The sequence below is a fragment of the Cryptomeria japonica genome, unplaced genomic scaffold (assembly GCF_030272615.1).
Source record: "Cryptomeria japonica unplaced genomic scaffold, Sugi_1.0 HiC_scaffold_91, whole genome shotgun sequence".
In the NCBI taxonomy this organism is placed as follows: Eukaryota; Viridiplantae; Streptophyta; class Pinopsida; order Cupressales; family Cupressaceae; genus Cryptomeria; species Cryptomeria japonica.
In genome coordinates, this window is record NW_026728913.1 from 75,001 (window position 1) to 97,500 (window position 22,500).

General features: G+C 60.7%; 2 non-coding genes across 2 annotated transcripts; both read left to right on the forward strand.

Annotated features, from left to right (window-relative positions):
* The first annotated feature begins 12,134 nt into the window (after positions 1-12,134).
* LOC131864764 (5S ribosomal RNA) lies at positions 12,135-12,253 on the forward strand. The gene has a single exon (XR_009363527.1). It is a non-coding gene; the product is annotated as a 5S ribosomal RNA (ribosomal RNA).
* Positions 12,254-20,070: 7,817 nt separating this feature from the next.
* Positions 20,071-20,189, forward strand: LOC131864777 (5S ribosomal RNA). The gene has a single exon (XR_009363540.1). It is a non-coding gene; the product is annotated as a 5S ribosomal RNA (ribosomal RNA).
* Positions 20,190-22,500: the final 2,311 nt, after the last annotated feature.

Genomic DNA, 22,500 nt, shown 5'->3' on the forward strand with positions numbered 1-22,500 from the left:
GAGGACAGTTCGAGTGACAGGTCAAATCCAAGAGTTCCGAAGACTACCTCCAGGAACAATCGGGAACAAGACCGATTACAAGTCGTCGAGTCTGTTACTGGGCGAACACGAGATGCGCACAGGAAATCGATCAGCCCTCACAATGGCCCAAGGCCAGAGATCGGACTGCTACGATTTACCCCAACAATCATCGTGCCACTCTTCGCAGAGAGGTGATAGACGCCAACGAGCCCGCGCATAGCAATCGAGGTGTAAAAAGGGCGTTGAAGGCAGGAAGCCTGGACGAAAGAGGCTACGAGGTCACCTCGAAGCGGTCTAAGAATCGGGCGCACTTGGGGCGACTACCAGTGCCAACCCCTTATCCCGCGGTGCGTCCGACACACAGAAATTTCCAAGGCGGCCAAGGAGCCTCCCCGCATAGCAATCGGGGTGTGAGGTTACGGATGCAGCATTGATAGCAATCGAGGTGTGAGGCGAAGGATGCAGAAGTGAGAGCCGAGGGATGTAGCAGAGATAGCAATCGGGGTGTGTGATGCAGAAGAGATAGCAATCGAGGTGTGCGGTGGGAAGGGCCCAGCAGCCAGAATGCATGAAGCGACGGATGAAGCAGTGATGACAACCGGGCTGTGAGGAGAGGAGGGATGCAGCCAAGAAAGCAATCAGGGCTCGAGGCAAGGGATGCATCAAGGATAGCAATCATGTTGTGAGGCGAGATTCCAAAGGCTAAACGTGAGAGGCTGCAGGGTCGACTCAGAGAGGTCTATGCATGTGAGAGGCTGAAAGCAAGGTCGACTCGGAGCGGTCTATGCATCGGGCGCGCTTGGGGCGACTACCAGTGCCAACCCCTTATCCCGCGACGCGTCCGACAAAGAGAACGTTCCAAGGCGGCAGAGGAGGTTACCAGCCGAAGGATGCAGTAGCAATAACAGGTATAGTTCCGCGGCGGCCGAGAAGACTCACCGCATAGGAATCGGGATGCGAGGCGAGGGATGCGGCGGGAAGGCCCCGACGGCTAAACGGAAGAGGCTGCAGGGCCGCCTCGGAATGGTCCAAGCATCGGATGCGATTGGGACGACTACCAGTGCCAACCCCTTATCCCGCGATGCGTCCGATACACAGATAGTTCCAAGGCGGCCGAGGAGCCTCACCGCATATCAATCGGGGTGCGAGGCGAGGGATGGGGCGGGAAGGCCCCAACGGCTAGACGGAAGAGGCTTCAGGGCCACCTCGGAATGGTCCAAGCATCGGACGCGCTTGGGGCGACTGCCAGTGCCAACCCCTTATCCCGCGATGCGTCCGATACACAGATGGTTCCAAGGCGGCCGAGGAGCCTCACCGCATAGCAATCGGGGGTGCGAGGCGAGGGATGGGGCGGGAAGGCCCCAACGGCTAGACGGAAGAGGCTTCAGGGCCGCCTAGGAATGGTCCAAGCATCGGACACGCTTGGGGCGACTACCAGTGACAGCCCCCTATCCCGCGATGCGTCCGATACGAAGATGGTTCCAAGGCGGCCGAGGAGCCTCACCGCATAGCAATCGGGGTGCGAGGTGGGGGATGCGGCGAGATGGCCCCAACGGCTAGACGGAAGAGGCCACAGGGCCGCGTCGGAATAGTCCAAGCATCGGACGCGCTTGGGGCGACTACCAGTGACAACCCCTTATCCCGCGATGCGTCCGATACGAAGATAGTTCCAAGGCGGCCGAGGAGCCTCACCGCATAGCAATCGGGGTGCGAGGTGGGGGATGCGGCGAGATGGCCCCAACGGCTAGACGGAAGAGGCTGCAGGGCCGCCTCGGAATAGTCCAAGCATCGGACGCGCTTGGGGCCACTACCAGTGACAACCCCTTATCCCGCGATGCGTCCGATACGAAGATAGTTCCAAGGCGGCCGAAGAGCCTCACCGCATAGCAATCGGGGTGCGAGGTGGGGGATGCGGCGAGATGGCCCCAACGGCTAGACGGAAGAGGCCACAGGGCCGCCTCGGAATAGTCCAAGCATCGGACGCGCTTGGGGCGACTACCAGTGACAACCCCTTATCCAGCGATGCGTCCGATACGAAGATAGTTCCCAGGCGGCCGAGGAGCCTCACCGCATAGCAATCGGGGTGCGAGGCGAGGGATGCGGCGAGATGGCCCCAAAGGCTAGACGGAAGAGGCTGCAGGGCTGCCTCGGAATAGTCCAAGCATCGGACGCGCTTGGGGCGACTACCACTGCCAACCCCTTATCCCGCGATGCGTCCGATACACAGATAGTTCCGAGGCGGCCGAGGAGGTGGGGGATGCAGCGAGATGGCCCCAACGGCTAGACGGAAGAGGCTGCAGGGCCGCCTCGGAATAGTCCAAGCATCGGACGCGCTTGGGGCGACTACCAGTGACAACCCCTTATCCCGCGATGCGTCCGATACACAGATAGTTCCGAGGCGGCCAAGGAGCCTCACCGCATAGCAATCGTGGTGCGAGGTGGGGGATGCGGCGAGATGGCCCCAACGGCTAGACGGAAGAGGCTGCAGGGCCGCCTCGGAATGGTCCAAGCATCGGATGCGCTTGGGGCGACTACCACTGCCAACCCCTTATCCCGCGATGCGTCCGATACACAGATAGTTCCAAGGCGGCCGAGGAGCCTCACAGCATAGCAATCAGGGTGCGAGGCGAGGGATGCGGCGAGAAAGCCCCAACGGCTAGAGGGAAGAGGCTTCAGGTCCGCCTCGGAATGGTCCAAGCATCGGACGCGCTTGGGGCGACTACCAGTGACAACCCCTTATCCCGCGACGCGTCCGATACACAGATAGTTCCAAGGCGGCCGAGGAGCCTCACCGCATAGCAATCGGGGTGCGAGGCGAGGGATGCGGCGAGAAGGACCCAACGGCTACACGGAAGAGGCTTCGGGGCCGCCTCGGAATGGTCCAAGCATCGGACGCGCTTGGGGCGACTACCAGTGACAACCCCTTATCCCGCGACGCGTCCGATACACAGATAGTTCCAAGGCGGCCGAGGAGCCTCACCGCATAGCAATCGGGGTGCGAGGCGAGGGATGCGGCGAGAAGGACCCAACGGCTAGACGGAAGAGGCTTCGGGGCCGCCTCGGAATGGTCCAAGCATCGGAGGCGCTTGGGGCGACTACCAGTGACAACCCCTTATCCCGCGACGCGTCCGATACACAGATAGTTCCAAGGCGGCCGAGGAGCCTCACCGCATAGCAATCGGGGTGCGAGGCGAGGGATGCGGCGAGAAGGACCCAACGGCTAGACGGAAGAGGCTTCGGGTCCGCCTCGGAATGGTCCAAGCATCGGACGCGCTTGGGGCGACTACCAGTGACAACCCCTTATCCCGCGACGCGTCCGATACACAGATAGTTCCAAGGCGGCCGAGGAGCCTCACCGCATAGCAATCGGGGTGCGAGGCGAGGGATGCGGCGAGAAGGACCCAACGGCTAGACGGAAGAGGCTTCGGGTCCGCCTCGGAATGGTCCAAGCATCGGACGCGCTTGGGGCGACTACCAGTGACAACCCCTTATCCCGCGACGCGTCCGATACACAGATAGTTCCAAGGCGGCCGAGGAGCCTCACCGCATAGCAATCGGGGTGCGAGGCGAGGGATGCGGCGAGAAGGACCCAACGGCTAGACGGAAGAGGCTTCGGGTCCGCCTCGGAATGGTCCAAGCATCGGACGCGCTTGGGGCGACTACCAGTGACAACCCCTTATCCCGCGACGCGTCCGATACACAGATAGTTCCGAGGCGGCCGAGGAGCCTCACCGCATAGCAATCGGGGTGCGAGGCGAAGGATGCGGCGAGAAGGACCCAACGGCTAGACGGAAGAGGCTTCGGGTCCGCCTCGGAATGGTCCAAGCATCGGACGCGCTTGGGGCGACTACCAGTGACAACCCCTTATCCCGCGACGCGTCCGATACACAGATAGTTCCAAGGCGGCCGAGGAGCCTCACCGCATAGCAATCGGGGTGCGAGGCGAGGGATGCGGCGAGAAGGACCCAACGGCTAGACGGAAGAGGCTTCAGGGCCGCCTCGGAATGGTCCAAGCATCGAACGCGCTTGGGGCGACTACCAGTGACAACCCCTTATCCCGCGACGCGTCCGATACACAGATAGTTCCGAGGCGGCCGAGGAGCCTCACCGCATAGCAATCGGGGTGCGAGGCGAGGGATGCGGCGAGAAGGACCCAACGGCTAGACGGAAGAGGCTTCAGGGCCGCCTCGGAATGGTCCAAGCATCGGACGCGCTTGGGGCGACTACCAGTGACAACCCCTTATCCCGCGACGCGTCCGATACACAGATAGTTCCGAGGCGGCCGAGGAGCCTCACCGCATAGCAATCGGGGTGCGAGGCGAGGGATGCGGCGAGAAGGACCCAACGGCTAGACGGAAGAGGCTTCAGGGCCGCCTCGGAATGGTCCAAGCATCGGACGCGCTTGGGGCGACTACCAATGACAACCCCTTATCCCGCGACGCGTCCGATACACAGATAGTTCCGAGGCGGCCGAGGAGCCTCACCGCATAGCAATCGGGGTGCGAGGCGAGGGATGCGGCGAGAAGGACCCAACGGCTAGACGGAAGAGGCTTCAGGGCCGCCTCGGAATGGTCCAAGCATCGGACGCGCTTGGGGCGACTACCAGTGACAACCCCTTATCCCGCGACGCGTCCGATACACAGATAGTTCCGAGGCGGCCGAGGAGCCTCACCGCATAGCAATCGGGGTGCGAGGCGAGGGATGCGGCGAGAAGGACCCAACGGCTAGACGGAAGAGGCTTCAGGGCCGCCTCGGAATGGTCCAAGCATCGGACGCGCTTGGGGCGACTACCGTTGCCAACCCCTTATCCCGCGATGCGTCTGATACACAGATAGTTCCGAGGCGGCCGAGGAGCCTCACCGCATAGCAATCGGGTTGCGAGGCAGATTATTGGGAAGGGAACCCCCTGGGATGCGGCTCAAGCAGTGCCCAAAGGGACTGGAATGCGGAATCACATCGAGAGACCCAAATGCTATACGAGGGCTCAAATCGAATTATCGATTTGGCCACGACATGGACGCATCGGAACGACTACCTTTGCCGAACCACTCGCAATTGCATCCATACCGAAACCAATAGACATTTCCGTTAGAGCCCTCGCATAGCATTCGGGAATCTCGCATGCCCCTCTAAATCGACCAATGCTGGCGCTCAATGAAAATCCGAGCGCTACCACCGTTCGAGCGCCAGCATTGGTCGAGTTAGAGGGGCACGGGGGAGAATGCTCCAGTCAACACCTCCCCTATATAAGTTATTTGTCCGATTCTCGCACAACCGTAGTCTGCCTCGTCGAATCAAACAACGGTCCCAGATTCCGACTTCCGTTCCGTAGAGACCCAAAAGCTAGATGGAGGCTCGCAAGAAAGAGAGTCGGCGCATAGCAATCGGGTTTCTCGAACGTTTAGGGACCGAGCTCACTTGCGGATAGGGCAAAATCCGCCAAGCAACCCAAAAGCTAGACGGGGGCTCGAATCGAATCGCCTAGGCGGCCACAACAACGACGTGTTGGATCGACTACCAGTGCCAAACCATTCAGCAAGACTAGTCTGTGTCGAGGCCGGATAGAGATTCTCAGAGAGCGCCCGCATAGCATTTAGGAGACCTGCCGCGTCCCTCACACTCGACAAATGGTGGTGCACGTTTATAAATCCGAGCGATCCCAACCCTTTCAAGCACCAACATCGGTCGAGATAGAGGGGCACGGAGGGGGCTGCGTGAGACAACACAGTCCCCTATATAAGTTATTTGTCCGATTCTCACACATCCGAAGAATGGTCATCAAATCGGACAACAGCCCAAACTTCCGACTTCCGTCCCAGAAAGCCCAAGAGCTATCTAAAACGTTCATGGCCGGAACTCGATCGCGGCTATACCAGTCCGCCAAGCAACCCAAAAGCTAGACTGGAGCTCTAGTCGAATCACCTCTGTGGCCATTGCAAGGACGTGTTGGAGCGACTACCATTGCCGAACCATTCCGCAGGTCGAGTCCATACCAAGGCCGCATAGAGATTCACGATGAGCTCCTGCATAGCAATCAGGAGACTTGCCGTGTCCATCACAATCGATAAATCCTGGTGCAAGATTTTTGCATCCGAGCGCTCCAACCAGTCGAGCACCAGCATCAATCGACATAAACGGGCACGGGGGGAGGATGCTCGAGAACACTACCTCCCCTATATAAGTTATTTGTCCGATTCTCAAGCAGCCGAAGTCTGGTCATCGAATCGGGTCAAAGACCACAACTTCCGACTTTACCCACAATGCAAGTCATCGAATCGAACATCGGCCCCCGAGTCGGACTCCATGCGTATGTCAGGTCATCGGACCCAAATTCCGCCTTCCTGCGCATGGCGGGCCATCAATATCAACTCGGTCATCGGACCCAAACTCCGCCTTTTTGCGTATGGCACGCCTTCAAATCGGTCATCGGACCCAAATTCCGCCTTCCTGTGCATGGCGGGCCATCAACATCAACTCGGTCATCGGACCCAAATTCCGCCTTTCTGCGCATGGCACGCCATCAACTCGGTCATCGGACCCAAATTCCGCCTTCCTGCGCATGGCAGGTCATCGGACACAAATTCAGACCTCGCCAATATGCCTACGTATCGAATCGGTCATCGGACCCAACTTCCGACTTCATCCATACTGTAGGGTCTTTGAGGTTGGCGCGGTGCGCTCAACCCAGGGAGTCGACCCATCGAAGCATACACCTCCCCTATATAAGCTATTTGTCCGATTCCCACACCTGTGTAGTTTGCACCTCTGACCAGGACATCGACCCCAACTTCCGAACTCGACTGCAACGACGGCACCAGCGCCTTGGTGCGCACCTTGCGACGCACAGTCCCAACATTCGCCTTCCTGCACATGGCAGGTCATCGGACCCAAATTCCGACCTCGCGAGTATGCCTACATATCGAATCGGTCATCGGACCCAACTTCCGACTTCATCCATACCGTAGGGTCTTTGAGGTTGGCGCGGTGCGCTCAACCCGGGGAGTCGACCCAACGAAGCATACACCTCCCCTATATAAGCTATTTGTCCGATTCCCACACCTGTGTAGTTTGCACCTCCGATCAAGACATCGACCCCAACTTCCGAACTCGCCTCCAACGACCGAACCAGCGCCTTGGTGCGCACCTTGCAACGCACAGTGCCAACATTCGCCTTCCTGCACGTGGCAGGTCATCGGACCCAAATTCCGACCTCGCGAGTATGCCTACATATCGAATCGGTCATCGGACCCAACTTCCGACTTCATCCATACCGTAGGGTCTTTGAGGTTGGCGCGGTGCGCTCAACCCGGGGAGTCGACCCAACGAAGCATACACCTCCCCTATATAAGCTATTTGTCCGATTCCCACACCTGTGTAGCTTGCACCTCCGATCAGGACATCGACCCCAACTTCCGAACTCGACTAAAAAGACCGCACCAGCGCCTTGGTGTGCACCTTGCAACGCACAGTGTCAACATTCGCCTTCCTGCACATGGCAGGTCATCGGACCCAAATTCCGACCTCATGAGCATACCTACTAATCGAATCGGTCATCGGACCCAACTTCCGACTTCATCCATACCGTAGGGTCTTTGAGGTTGGCGCGGTGCGCTCAACCTGGGGAGTCGACCCATCGAAGCATACACCTCCCCTATATAAGCTATTTGTCCGATTCCGACACCTGTGTAGTTTGCACCTCCGCTCAGGACATCGACCCCAACTTCCGAACTCGCCTGCAACGACCGAACCAGCGCCTTGGTGCGCACCAAAAGTGCGCACTTTTGGAGGGCACTTTTCTGCGCTCCAAAGGTGCGCACTTTTGGAGGGCACTTTTTGGAGGGCACTTTTCTGCGCTCCAAAGGTGCGCACTTTTGGAGGGCACTTTTTGGAGGGCACTTTTCTGCGCTCCAAAGGTGCGCACTTTTGGAGGGCACTTTTTGGAGGGCACTTTTCTGCGCTCCAAAGGTGCGCACTTTTGGAGGGCACTTTTTGGAGGGCACTTTTCTGCGCTCCAAAGGTGCGCACTTTTGGAGGGCACTTTTTGGAGGGCACTTTTCTGCGCTCCAAAGGTGCGCACTTTTGGAGGGCACTTTTTGGAGGGCACTTTTCTGCGCTCCAAAGGTGCGCACTTTTGGAGGGCACTTTTTGGAGGGCACTTTTCTGCGCTCCAAAGGTGCGCACTTTTGGAGGGCACTTTTTGGAGGGCACTTTTCTGCGCTCCAAAGGTGCGCACTTTTGGAGGGCACTTTTTGGAGGGCACTTTTCTGCGCTCCAAAGGTGCGCACTTTTGGAGGGCACTTTTTGGAGGGCACTTTTCTGCGCTCCAAAGGTGCGCACTTTTGGAGGGCACTTTTGTGCACTCCAAAGGTGCGCACTTTTGGAGGGCACTTTTCCTGTGCTCCAAAGGTGCACACCTAGGTGAGCACCTTCGACCACACCTTGTAGCACACCAAACTCTGACTTTCGACTTCATCCGCAATGCAGGGTCTTTGAGGTTGGCGCAATGCGCACAACCAGGGGAGTCGACCCATCAAACCCAACACCTCCCCTATATAAGCTATTTGTCTGATTCTCATACATGCGTAGCCTGCAGGAGCAATTAGGACATCGACCCCAACTTTCGGCTTCTAAACGAAAACAAGGTCTTTGAGGTTGGTGTAATGCGAACAACTAGGGGAGTCAACCCATCAAACCCAACACCTCCCCTATATAAGCTATTTGTCTGATTCTCATACATGTGTAGTCTACAGGAGCAATTAGGACATCGACCCCAACTTTTGACTTCTTAACGAAAACAAGGTCTTTGAGGTTGACGTAATGCGCACAACCAGGGGAGTCGACCCATCAAACCCAACACCTCCCCTATATAAGCTATTTGTCCGATTCTCATACATGTGTAGCCTGCAGGAGCCATTAGGACATTGACCCCAACTTTTGACTTCTTAACGAAAACAAGGTCTTTGAGGTTGGCGTAATGCGCACAACCAAGGGAGTTGACCCATCAAACCCAACACCTCCCCTATATAAGCTATTTGTCTGATTCTCATACATGTGTAGCCTGCAACAACGATTAGGACATCCACCCCAACTTCTGAATTCGTCTGCGTTGACCGCACCAAAGGTGCACGCCTTGGTGCTCACCAAAATCCGACTTCCGACTTCTTCTGCTATGCGGGGTCTTTGAGGTTGGCGCAGTGCGCACAACCAGGGGAGTCAACCCACCGAATGCAACACCTCCCCTATATAAGCTATTTGTCTGATTCTCATACATGCGTAGACTGCAGCAATGATTAGGACATCCACCCCAACTTTTGACTTCTTAAACAAGACAGGGTCTTTGAAGTTGGTGCAGTGCACACAACCAGGGGAGTCGACCCATCAAACGCAACACCTCCCCTATATAAAGCTATTTGTCCGATTCTCATACGTGTAGTCTGCAGCAGCGATTAGGACATCGACCCCAACTTCCGAATTCGTTTGCATTGACCGCACCAAAGGTGCACGCCTTGGTGTGCACCCTGGAGTGCACTTTGGTGCTCACCTCGGTGCACACTTTGGTGTGCACCTCGGTGTGCACCAAAGGTGCGCACCTTGGAGCGCACCAAAGGTGTACACTTTGGAGCGCACCACATAGGGTCTTTGAGAGGTTGGCGCAGTGCGCACACCAAGGTGGGTGTTGAGGTGCGTGCCGAGGTGGGTGGGTGCTAGGGTGCGCTCCATGGTGGGTGCCAGGGTGGGTGCGTGCTAGGGTGGATTCCAAAGAGGGTCATAGGGTGGGTGCCAAGGTGGGTTGGTGATATAGTGGGTTCAAAGGTGGGTACTAGGGTGGGTTCCAAGGTGGGTCACAAGTTGGGTGCCAGGATGCGTGGGTGTTAGGTTGGGTGCCAAGGTGGGCTCCTGCGTGGGTGGGTGCTAGGGTGGGTTTCAAGGTGGACGCGAGGGCGGGTGCCAAGGTGGGTAACAAGTTGGGTGTTAGGATGGGTGAGTGCTAGAGTGGGTGCCAAGGTGGGTGGGTGCTAAGGTGGATGCCAAGGTGGTTCACAGGGTGGGTGGGTTCTAGGGTGAGTTCCAAGGTGGGTCACAGGTTCAGTGCTAGGGTGGGTGTCAAGGCGGGTGTCGAGGTGCCTGGGTGCTAGGGTGTGGATGCCAATGTGGGTCATAGGGTGGGTACTAGGGTGGGCTGCAATGTGGGTGCCAAGGTGGGTAACATGCTCGGTGGGTTCTAAATTGGGTGCCAGGGTGGGTGTGCACCCACCTTGCCCGAGGTGGGTGCCAAGGTGCCAGTGTGGGTGGGTGCTAAGGTGGATGCCAAGGTGGGTGAGAAGGTGGGTGATAGGTTGAGTGGTAGGATGGGTGGGTGCCAAGATGGGTCACAGGGTGGGTGCAAGGGTGGGTAGGTGCTAGGGTTGGTGTCAGGGTGGGTGGGTGCTAGGTTGGGTTCCAAGGTGGGTGCGAGGGTGAGTGTCAAGGTGGGTCACAGGTTAGGTGCTAGGATGGGTGAGTGCTAGGGTGCAAAGGTGCCAGGGTGGGTGCTAGGATGGGTCGATGCTAGGGTGAGTGGCAAGGTGGGTCCACAAGTGTCAAGGTGGGTGCCGAGGTGGGTGCCAAGTCGGCGACTGCTATGGTGGATGCCAAGGTGGGTCACGGGGTGGGTGCCAAGTTGCTAGGTTGGGTTCCAAGGTGGGTGCCAACGTGGGTGCTAGGGTGCGTGGGTTAAAGGGTGTGTCACAACGTGGGTGCCAGGATGGGTGCGCACCCACACTGGCCAAGACGGGTGCGGGTGCAAGGTTGGGTTCCAAGCCCGGTCACAGGCTGGGTGCTAGGATGGGTGGGTGCCAAGGTGGGCACCAGGGTGGGTGCACCCACCCTGGCCAAGGTGGGTCACGGGGTGGGTCCTAGGGTGGGTAACGGGGTGGGTACTAAGGTGCGTGCCAAGGTGGGTCATAGGGTGGGTGCCAAGGTGGGCACCAGGGTGGGTGTGCACCAACCCTAGCCAGGGTAGGTCACGGGGTGGTTGTCGGGGTGGGCGTCAAGGAGCCAAGGTGGGTGGCAAGTAGCCAAGTTGCGTGCCAAGGTGGGTGTCGGGGTGGGTGCCAAGGATCCAAGGTGGGTGCCAAGGAACCAAGGTGGGTGTCTGGGTGGGTGCCGAGGTGGGAGCCAGGGTGGGTCCCAAGGTGAGTGCAAAGGTGGGTGCCAGGGTCAAGGTGAGTGCCAATGTGGGTTCCAAGGTGCCAGGGTCAGGGTGAGTGCCAATGTGGGTTCAAAGGTGCTAAGTTGGGTGCGAGGTTGGGTGCGAGGGTGGGTGGGTGCCAAGGTGTGCTAGGTGGAAGCCCGGGTGGGTCGGCATCCCATGGGTGTCGAGTTGGGTGCCTGATGGGTGCTTCTTGTCAAGTTTTAGTCGTCGGGACTCATTTCGAGCCTTAGAGGTCGTTTCTTGTCCGGTTGCCCTGTCTTCGACCTGGGAACCCAATTTTGGTCCTCGGGTCCCATTTTTTTTTGTCTCGCATCCCACTTTTGGCCTGTGGCCTTTTCGGGGTCGATTCTCGTTTTGGGCATCAGAGCATGTTTCTTCTCCTAAAACCCAATATTTGTTTATTAAGTCTCGGAACACATTTTTGTTCTCGTGGACCCATCATGGGTCTTGGAACGCATTTGTGGTCCTTGGGTCCCATTTTGCATCCCGAAACTTGTGTTTTGGTGCTTGATCCCTATTTTGGGTGCCCACCTTGCACCAAGTGCGCACCCGGGGCAAACCGAGCGCCTTGGTGCACCGGGGCAAGATCGAGCGTGCACCCGAGGCGCCCCGAACATGCACCAAGGTGCACTCGGCCCACATGTGAGCGCAGGTCGTTGCGCCCGAGGTGGTGTGTGGGCACCGCGTTGCAGACGGGACACTGCACGCACACGACGCCCCCTCCAGGTGCACGCACGTAGGCCGGGCCGGGTGCACACCCGACGCCCTAGCAAGGTGCGCGCACCCGGGCAGGGCTCACACTTGGCGAACGGGGCGCACTTCGCGAGGGAGGGTGTGCACCTCGACGGGGGTGGGTGGCCGGGGTGGATTCGCACGTGGGTCGCGGTTTGCTAAGTACACACTGCGACAAGCTCATAACGGGTGCGATCATACCAGCATTAGTGCACCGGATCCCATCAGAACTCCGCAGTTAAGCGCGCTTGGGCCGGAGTAGTACTGGGATGGGTGACCTCCCGGGAAGTCCCGGTGTTGCACCCTTTTTTAGTTTTTCGCCGGGCGTCGCAATGCTATTTGAATAAACCTTTTGCCCGTTTGCGTTCTCGTCGGGGCCGGGCCGGGCCGGGGTGCGCTGCCCGCACTACCGCGCGCGCGGGGGCGACACCGAGCGCGCACCCGAGGCGCCCCGAGCACACAGGCCACGGTGCAACCCGGGCGTTGTGCGCGCACCCCGGTGCGCCCGAGGTGCTGCGCGCGCACCCAGGTGAAATCGGTGTGCACCTCGGCCAGTGCGCGCTCGGTCGAGTCGCGCACGTTGGCCAAGGTGCACGGTGATGTTTCTTACTCTAAGGTTCCGCACCAGACGCCCGGGACAGGTGAGCGAAGCTGGGCGGGGCCGGGTGCGCGGCCGGGGCAGGTGCACGCAGCTGGAGAGAGCTTTGGAGCACACTTCGGAGCGCACCAATGATGCGCTCCATTCAAAAGTTTCCTGAAAAGGCAAAAAAAGTTGAGATTATAGAATTTCCCACTTGAGAGATTGTAAAAAAAAAAAATTTAAAATGAAGGAAACGCGGGTGCCAAGGTGTGCGCAGCCCAGCCAAGGTGTGCGCACCAAGGCGCCCACCCTGGCGAAGGTGCACGCAAGGTGCGCACCCGAGGCAAACCGGACAATTAACCCAACTTTCGACTTCGCGCACACCTTGGAGCGCACTTCGGAGCGCTCCTTGGTGCGCACCAATCTTGGGCACCTCGGAGTGCACCATGGCGCCCACCAAGGTGCGCACCCGGGGCAAACCGAGCTCCGACTTCGTGCGCACCTTGGAGCGCACGAAAGGTGCGCACCATGGCGCCCACCAAGGTGCGCAGCCCAGCCAAGGCGTGCGCATCAAGGTGCGCACCCTGGCGAAGGTGCGCACCCGGGGCAAACCGAGCTCCGACTTCGTGCGCACCTTGGAGCGCACAAAAGGTGCGCAACCCAGCCAAGGTGTGCGCACCCCGGTCAAACCGAGCTCCGAATCGTGCGCACCAGAGGTGCACGCCATCGTGCGCACCTTGGAGCACACTTCGGAGCCCTCCTTGGTGCGCGCCGATGTTGCGCACCTCGGAGCGCACCCGGGGAAAACAATGCAATTAACCCGACTTTCGACTTCGTGGGCACCTCGGAGCGCTCTCGGGTTCGCACCTCGGAGCACACCGAGGTGCGCACCTTTGATGCGCTGCCTTCACCAATTTCCAGAAAAGGCAAGAAAACATTGAGAAGGTGTGCGCACCGAGGTGCCCACCCTGGCGAAGGTGCACGCGAGGTGCGCACCCGGGGCAAACCGGGCTCCGACTTCGTGCACGCCGCACCTTGGAGCACACTTCGGAGCGCTCCTTGGTGCGCACCAGGGCGCGCAACCCAGCCGAGGTGCCCACCCCGGCGAAGGTGCACGCGAGGTGCGCACCCGGGGCAAACCGGGCTCCGACTTCGTGCACGCCATGGTGCCCACCGCGGCGAAGGTGCACGCGAGGTGCGCACCCGGGGCAAACCGGGCTCCGACTTCGTGCACGCCGCACCTTGGAGCACACTTCGGAGCGCTCCTTGGTGCGCACCATGGTGCCCACCAGGGCGCGCAACCCCGCCGAAGGTGCACGCGAGGTGCGCACCCGGGGCAAACCGGGCTCCGACTTCGTGCACGCCGCACCTTGGAGCACACTTCGGAGCGCTCCTTGGTGCGCACCATGGTGCCCACCAGGGCGCGCAACCCCGCCGAAGGTGCACGCGAGGTGCGCACCCGGGGCAAACCGGGCTCCGACTTCGTGCACGCCATGGTGCGCACCGCGGCGAAGGTGCGCACCCGGGGCAAACCGGGCTCCGACTTCGTGCACGCCGCACCTTGGAGCACACTTCGGAGCGCTCCTTGGTGCGCACCAGGGCGCGCAACCCAGCCGAGGTGCCCACCCCGGCGAAGGTGCACGCGAGGTGCGTACCCGGGGCAAACCGGGCTCCGACTTCGTGCACGCCGCACCTTGGAGCACACTTCGAAGCGCTCCTTGGTGCGCACCATGGTGCCCACCAGGCCGCGCAACCCAGCCAAGGTGTGCGCACCAAGGTGCACGCGAGGTGCGCACCCGGGGCAAACCGGGGTCCGACTTCGTGCACGCCGCACCTTGGAGCACACATCGGGGCGCTCCCGGGTTCGCACCGGCGTTGCGCACCGTGGTGGGCACCTCGGAGCACACCAAGGTGGGCAGCGAGGTGCGCACCTTTGATGCGATGCCTTCACTAATTTCCATAAAAGGCAAAAAAAAAACGAGATTTTAAAATTTCCGTTTTGAAAGATAGTGAGAAAAAGGGAATGCTGGTGCCATCTTGAGCCCGCCCTGGTGCGCAGCCCAGCCAAGGTGTGCGCACCAAGGTGCCCACCCTGGCGAAGGTGCGCGCCCGGGCAATTAATCCAACTTCCAACTTCGCGCGCGCCAGGGTGGGAGCGCACCCAACAACCGGGCCTGGGAAGAGCCAATGCGAGAAACCCCACCAAACGCTCTGACAAAAAAAGAGGGGGCGCTCCAGTAACCCCGCTTCGGAGCGCACCCTGGGCAAACCCAGCCAAGGTGCCCACCCCGGCCAAGGTGCAGGCGAGGTGCGCACCCGGGGCAAACCGGGCTCCGACAACGTGCACGCCGCACCTTGGAGCACACTTCGTAGCGCTCCCGGGTGCGCACCTCAGAGCACACCAAGGTGGGCAGCGAGGTGCTCACCTTTGATGCGCTGCCTTCACTAATTTCCAGAAAAGGCAAAAAAAAAAGGAGATTTTAAAATTTCCGTTTTGAAAGATAGTGAAAAAAACGGAACGCGCGTGCCATCTTGAGCCCGCCCTGGTGCGCAGCCCAGGTAAGGTGCCCACCCTGGCAAAGGTGCGCACCCGGGCAATTAACCCTACTTCCGACTTCGTGCGCGCCAGGGTGGCAACCGGGCCTCGGAAGAGCCAATGCGAGAAACCCCACCAAACGCTCCGACAAAAAAAGAGGCGGCGCTCCAATAACCCCGCTTCGGAGTGCAGCCGGGGCAAACCCAGCCAAGGTGCCCACCCCGACGAAGGTGCACGCGAGGTGCGCACCCGGGGCAAACCGGGCTCCGACAACGTGCACGCAGCACCTTGGAGCACACTTCGAAGCACTCCCGGGTGCCCACCGGCGTTGCGCACCGTGGTGGGCAGCGAGGTGCGCACCTTTGATGCGCTGCCTTCACTAATTTCCAGAAAAAGGCAAAAAAAAATGAGATTTTAAAATTTCCGTTTTGAAAGATAGTGAAAAAAAAGGAACGCGGGTGCCATCTTGAGCCCGCCCTGGTGCGCAGCCCAGGCAAGGCATGCGCACCAAGGTGCCCACCCGAGGTGCACACCCGGGGCAAACCGGGCTCCGACTTCGTGCAGGCCGCACCTTGGAGCACACTTCGGAGCGCTCCTTGGTGCGCACCATGGTGCCCACCAGGGCGCGCAACCCAGCCAAGGTCTGCACACCAAGGTGCCCACCCCGGCGAAGGTGCACGCGAGGTGCGCACCCGGGGCAAACCGGGCTCCGACTTCGTGCACGCCATGGTGCCCACCGCGGCGAAGGTGCACGCGAGGTGCGCACCCGGGGCAAACCGGGCTCCGACTTCGTGCACGCCGCACCTTGGAGCACACTTCGGAGCGCTCCTTGGTGCGCACCATGGTGCCCACCAGGGCGCGCAACCCAGCCAAGGTGTGCGCACCAAGGTGCACGCGAGGTGCGCACCCGGGGCAAACCGGGGTCCGACTTCGTGCACGCCGCACCTTGGAGCACACATCGGAGCGCTCCCAGGTTCGCACCAGCGTTGCGCACCTTTGATGCGCTGCCTTCACTAATTTCAAGAAAAGGCAAAAAAAAACGAGATTTTAAAATTTCCGTTCTGAAAGATAGTGAAAAAAACGGAACGCGGGTGCCATCTTGAGCCCTTCCTGGTGCGCAGCCCAGGCAAGTTGTGCGCACCAAGGTGCCCACCCTGGCGGAGGTGCGCGCCCGGGGCAATCCGGGCTCCGACTTCGTGCACTGCATGGTGCCCACCAAGGCGCGCAACCCAGCCAAGGTGCCCACCGCAGCGAAGGTGCACGCGAGGTGCGCACCCGAGGTGCACACCCGGGGCAAACCGGGCTCCGACTTCGTGCACGCCGCACCTTGGAGCACACTTCAGAGCGCTCCTTGGTGCGCACCAGGGCGCGCAACCCAGCCGAGGTGCCCACCCCGGCGAAGGTGCACGCGAGGTGCGCACCCGGGGCAAACCGGGCTCCGACTTCGTGCACGCCATGGTGCCCACCGCGGCGAAGGTGCGCACCCGGGGCAAACCGGGCTCCGACTTCGTGCACGCCGCACCTTGGAGCACACTTCGGAGCGCTCCTTGGTGCGCACCATGGTGCCCACCAGGCCGCGCAACCCAGCCAAGGTGTGCGCACCAAGGTGCACGCGAGGTGCGCACCCGGGGCAAACCGGGGTCCGACTTCGTGCACGCCGCACCTTGGAGCACACATCGGGGCGCTCCCGGGTTCGCACCGGCGTTGCGCACCGTGGTGGGCACCTCGGAGCACACCAAGGTGGGCAGCGAGGTGCGCACCTTTGATGCGATGCCTTCACTAATTTCCATAAAAGGCAAAAAAAAAACGAGATTTTAAAATTTCCGTTTTGAAAGATAGTGAGAAAAAGGGAATGCTGGTGCCATCTTGAGCCCGCCCTGGTGCGCAGCCCAGCCAAGGTTTGCGCACCAAGGTGCCCACCCTGGCGAAGGTGCGCGCCCGGGCAATTAACCCAACTTCCAACTTCGCGCGCGCCAGGGTGGGAGCGCACCCAACAACCGGGCCTGGGAAGAGCCAATGCGAGAAACCCCACCAAACTCTCTGACAAAAAAAGAGGGGGCGCTCCAGTAACCCCGCTTCGGAGCGCACCCTGGGCAAACCCAGCCAAGGTGCCCACCCCGGCCAAGGTGCAGGCGAGGTGCGCACCCGGGGCAAACCGGGCTCCGACAACGTGCACGCCGCACCTTGGAGCACACTTCGTAGCGCTCCCGGGTGCGCACCTCAGAGCACACCAAGGTGGGCAGCGAGGTGCGCACCTTTGATGCGCTGCCTTCACTAATTTCCAGAAAAGGCAAAAAAAAAAGGAGATTTTAAAATTTCCGTTTTGAAAGATAGTGAAAAAAACGGAACGCGCGTGCCATCTTGAGCCCGCCCTGGTGCGCAGCCCAGGTAAGGTGCCACCCTGGCAAAGGTGCGCACCCGGGCAATTAACCCTACTTCCGACTTCGTGCGCGCCAGGGTGGCAACCGGGCCTCGGAAGAGCCAATGCGAGAAACCCCACCAAACGCTCCGACAAAAAAAGAGGCGGCGCTCCAATAACCCCGCTTCGGAGCGCAGCCGGGGCAAACCAAGCCAAGGTGCCCACCCCGACGAAGGTGCACGCGAGGTGCGCACCCGGGGCAAACCGGGCTCCGACAACGTGCACGCAGCACCTTGGAGCACACTTCGAAGCACTCCCGGGTGCCCACCGGCGTTGCGCACCGTGGTGGGCAGCGAGGTGCGCACCTTTGATGCGCTGCCTTCACTAATTTCCAGAAAAAGGCAAAAAAAAATGAGATTTTAAAATTTCCGTTTTGAAAGATAGTGAAAAAAAAGGAACGCGGGTGCCATCTTGAGCCCGCCCTGGTGCGCAGCCCAGGCAAGGCATGCGCACCAAGGTGCCCACCCGAGGTGCACACCCGGGGCAAACCGGGCTCCGACTTCGTGCAGGCCGCACCTTGGAGCACACTTCGGAGCGCTCCTTGGTGCGCACCATGGTGCCCACCAGGGCGCACCCGAGGCAAACCGGGCTCCGACTTCGTGCACGCCGCACCTTGGAGCACACATCGGAGCGCTCCCAGGTTCGCACCAGCGTTGCGCACCTTTGATGCGCTGCCTTCACTAATTTCCAGAAAAGGCAAAAAAAAACGATATTTTAAAATTTCCGTTCTGAAAGATAGTGAAAAAAACGGAACGCGGGTGCCATCTTGAGCCCTTCCTGATGCGCAGCCCAGGCAAGTTGTGCGCACCAAGGTGCCCACCCTGGCGGAGGTGCGCGCCCGGGGCAAACCGGGCTCCGACTTCGTGCACTGCATGGTGCCCACCAAGGCGCGCAACCCAGCCAAGGTGCCCACCGCAGCGAAGGTGCACGCGAGGTGCGCACCCGAGGTGCACACCCGGGGCAAACCGGGCTCCGACTTCGTGCACGCCGCACCTTGGAGCACACTTCAGAGCGCTCCTTGGTACGCACCAGGGCGCGCAACCCAGCCAAGGTGCTCACCCCGGCGAAGGTGCACGCGAGGTGCGCACCCGGGGCAAACCGGGCTCGGACTTCGTGCACGCCGCACCTTGGAGCACACATCGGAGCGCTCCCGGGTTCGCACCAGCATTGCGCACCTTTGATGCGCTGCCTTCACTAATTTCCAGAAAAGGCAAAAAAAAGAAAAAAATGAGATTTTAAAATTTCCGTTTTGAAAGATAGTGAAAAAAACGGAACGCGGGTGCCATCTTGAGCCCGCCCTGGTGTGCAGCCCAGGCAAGTTGTGCGCACCAAGGCACCCACCCTGGCCAAGGTGGGTCACGGGGTGGGTCCTAGGGTGGGTAACGGGGTGGGTACTAAGGTGCGTGCCAAGGTGGGTCATAGGGTGGGTGCCAAGGTGGGCACCAGGGTGGGTGTGCACCAACCCTAGCCAGGGTAGGTCACGGGGTGGTTGTCGGGGTGGGCGTCAAGGAGCCAAGGTGGGTGGCAAGTAGCCAAGTTGCGTGCCAAGGTGGGTGTCGGGGTGGGTGCCAAGGATCCAAGGTGGGTGCCAAGGAACCAAGGTGGGTGTCTGGGTGGGTGCCGAGGTGGGAGCCAGGGTGGGTCCCAAGGTGAGTGCAAAGGTGGGTGCCAGGGTCAAGGTGAGTGCCAATGTGGGTTCCAAGGTGCCAGGGTCAGGGTGAGTGCCAATGTGGGTTCAAAGGTGCTAAGTTGGGTGCGAGGTTGGGTGCGAGGGTGGGTGGGTGCCAAGGTGTGCTAGGTGGAAGCCCGGGTGGGTCGGCATCCCATGGGTGTCGAGTTGGGTGCCTGATGGGTGCTTCTTGTCAAGTTTTAGTCGTCGGGACTCATTTCGAGCCTTAGAGGTCGTTTCTTGTCCGGTTGCCCTGTCTTCGACCTGGGAACCCAATTTTGGTCCTCGGGTCCCATTTTTTTTTGTCTCGCATCCCACTTTTGGCCTGTGGCCTTTTCGGGGTCGATTCTCGTTTTGGGCATCAGAGCATGTTTCTTCTCCTAAAACCCAATATTTGTTTATTAAGTCTCGGAACACATTTTTGTTCTCGTGGACCCATCATGGGTCTTGGAACGCATTTGTGGTCCTTGGGTCCCATTTTGCATCCCGAAACTTGTGTTTTGGTGCTTGATCCCTATTTTGGGTGCCCACCTTGCACCAAGTGCGCACCCGGGGCAAACCGAGCGCCTTGGTGCACCGGGGCAAGATCGAGCGTGCACCCGAGGCGCCCCGAACATGCACCAAGGTGCACTCGGCCCACATGTGAGCGCAGGTCGTTGCGCCCGAGGTGGTGTGTGGGCACCGCGTTGCAGACGGGACACTGCACGCACACGACGCCCCCTACAGGTGCACGCACGTAGGCCGGGCCGGGTGCACACCCGACGCCCTAGCAAGGTGCGCGCACCCGGGCAGGGCTCACACTTGGCGAACGGGGCGCACTTCGCGAGGGAGGGTGTGCACCTCGACAGGGGTGGGTGGCCGGGGTGGATTCGCACGTGGGTCGCGGTTTGCTAAGTACACACTGCGACAAGCTCATAACGGGTGCGATCATACCAGCGTTAGTGCACCGGATCCCATCAGAACTCCGCAGTTAAGCGCGCTTGGGCCGGAGTAGTACTGGGATGGGTGACCTCCCGGGAAGTCCCGGTGTTGCACCCTTTTTTAGTTTTTCGCCGGGCATCGCAATGCTATTTGAATAAACCTTTTGCCCGTTTGCGTTCTCGTCGGGGCCGGGCCGGGCCGGGGTGCGCTGCCCGCACTACCGCGCGCGCGGGGGCGACACCGAGCGCGCACCCGAGGCGCCCCGAGCACACAGGCCACGGTGCAACCCGGGCGTTGTGCGCGCACCCCGGTGCGCCCGAGGTGCTGCGCGCGCACCCAGGTGAAATCGGTGTGCACCTCGGCCAGTGCGCGCTCGGTCGAGTCGCGCACGTTGGCCAAGGTGCACGGTGATGTTTCTTACTCTAAGGTTCCGCACCAGACGCCCGGGACAGGTGAGCGAAGCTGGGCGGGGCCGGGTGCGCGGCCGGGGCAGGTGCACGCAGCTGGAGAGAGCTTTGGAGCACACTTCGGAGCGCACCAATGATGCGCTCCATTCAAAAGTTTCCTGAAAAGGCAAAAAAAGTTGAGATTATAGAATTTCCCACTTGAGAGATTGTAAAAAAAAAAAATTTAAAATGAAGGAAACGCGGGTGCCAAGGTGTGCGCAGCCCAGCCAAGGTGTGCGCACCAAGGCGCCCACCCTGGCGAAGGTGCACGCAAGGTGCGCACCCGAGGCAAACCGGACAATTAACCCAACTTTCGACTTCGCGCGCACCTTGGAGCGCACTTCGGAGCGCTCCTTGGTGCGCACCAATCTTGGGCACCTCGGAGTGCACCATGGCGCCCACCAAGGTGCGCACCCGGGGCAAACCGAGCTCCGACTTCGTGCGCACCTTGGAGCGCACGAAAGGTGCGCACCATGGCGCCCACCAAGGTGCGCAGCCCAGCCAAGGCGTGCGCATCAAGGTGCGCACCCTGGCGAAGGTGCGCACCCGGGGCAAACCGAGCTCCGACTTCGTGCGCACCTTGGAGCGCACAAAAGGTGCGCAACCCAGCCAAGGTGTGCGCACCCCGGTCAAACCGAGCTCCGAATCGTGCGCACCAGAGGTGCACGCCATCGTGCGCACCTTGGAGCACACTTCGGAGCCCTCCTTGGTGCGCGCCGATGTTGCGCACCTCGGAGCGCACCCGGGGAAAACAATGCAATTAACCCGACTTTCGACTTCGTGGGCACCTCGGAGCGCTCTCGGGTTCGCACCTCGGAGCACACCGAGGTGCGCACCTTTGATGCGCTGCCTTCACCAATTTCCAGAAAAGGCAAGAAAACATTGAGAAGGTGTGCGCACCGAGGTGCCCACCCTGGCGAAGGTGCACGCGAGGTGCGCACCCGGGGCAAACCGGGCTCCGACTTCGTGCACGCCGCACCTTGGAGCACACTTCGGAGCGCTCCTTGGTGCGCACCAGGGCGCGCAACCCAGCCGAGGTGCCCACCCCGGCGAAGGTGCACGCGAGGTGCGCACCCGGGGCAAACCGGGCTCCGACTTCGTGCACGCCATGGTGCCCACCGCGGCGAAGGTGCACGCGAGGTGCGCACCCGGGGCAAACCGGGCTCCGACTTCGTGCACGCCGCACCTTGGAGCACACTTCGGAGCGCTCCTTGGTGCGCACCATGGTGCCCACCAGGGCGCGCAACCCCGCCGAAGGTGCACGCGAGGTGCGCACCCGGGGCAAACCGGGCTCCGACTTCGTGCACGCCGCACCTTGGAGCACACTTCGGAGCGCTCCTTGGTGCGCACCATGGTGCCCACCAGGGCGCGCAACCCCGCCGAAGGTGCACGCGAGGTGCGCACCCGGGGCAAACCGGGCTCCGACTTCGTGCACGCCGCACCTTGGAGCACACTTCGGAGCGCTCCTTGGTGCGCACCAGGGCGCGCAACCCAGCCGAGGTGCCCACCCCGGCGAAGGTGCGTACCCGGGGCAAACCGGGCTCCGACTTCGTGCACGCCGCACCTTGGAGCACACTTCGGAGCGCTCCTTGGTGCGCACCATGGTGCCCACCAGGCCGCGCAACCCAGCCAAGGTGTGCGCACCAAGGTGCACGCGAGGTGCGCACCCGGGGCAAACCGGGGTCCGACTTCGTGCACGCCGCACCTTGGAGCACACATCGGGGCGCTCCCGGGTTCGCACCGGCGTTGCGCACCGTGGTGGGCACCTCGGAGCACACCAAGGTGGGCAGCGAGGTGCGCACCTTTGATGCGATGCCTTCACTAATTTCCATAAAAGGCAAAAAAAAAACGAGATTTTAAAATTTCCGTTTTGAAAGATAGTGAGAAAAAGGGAATGCTGGTGCCATCTTGAGCCCGCCCTGGTGCGCAGCCCAGCCAAGGTGTGCGCACCAAGGTGCCCACCCTGGCGAAGGTGCGCGCCC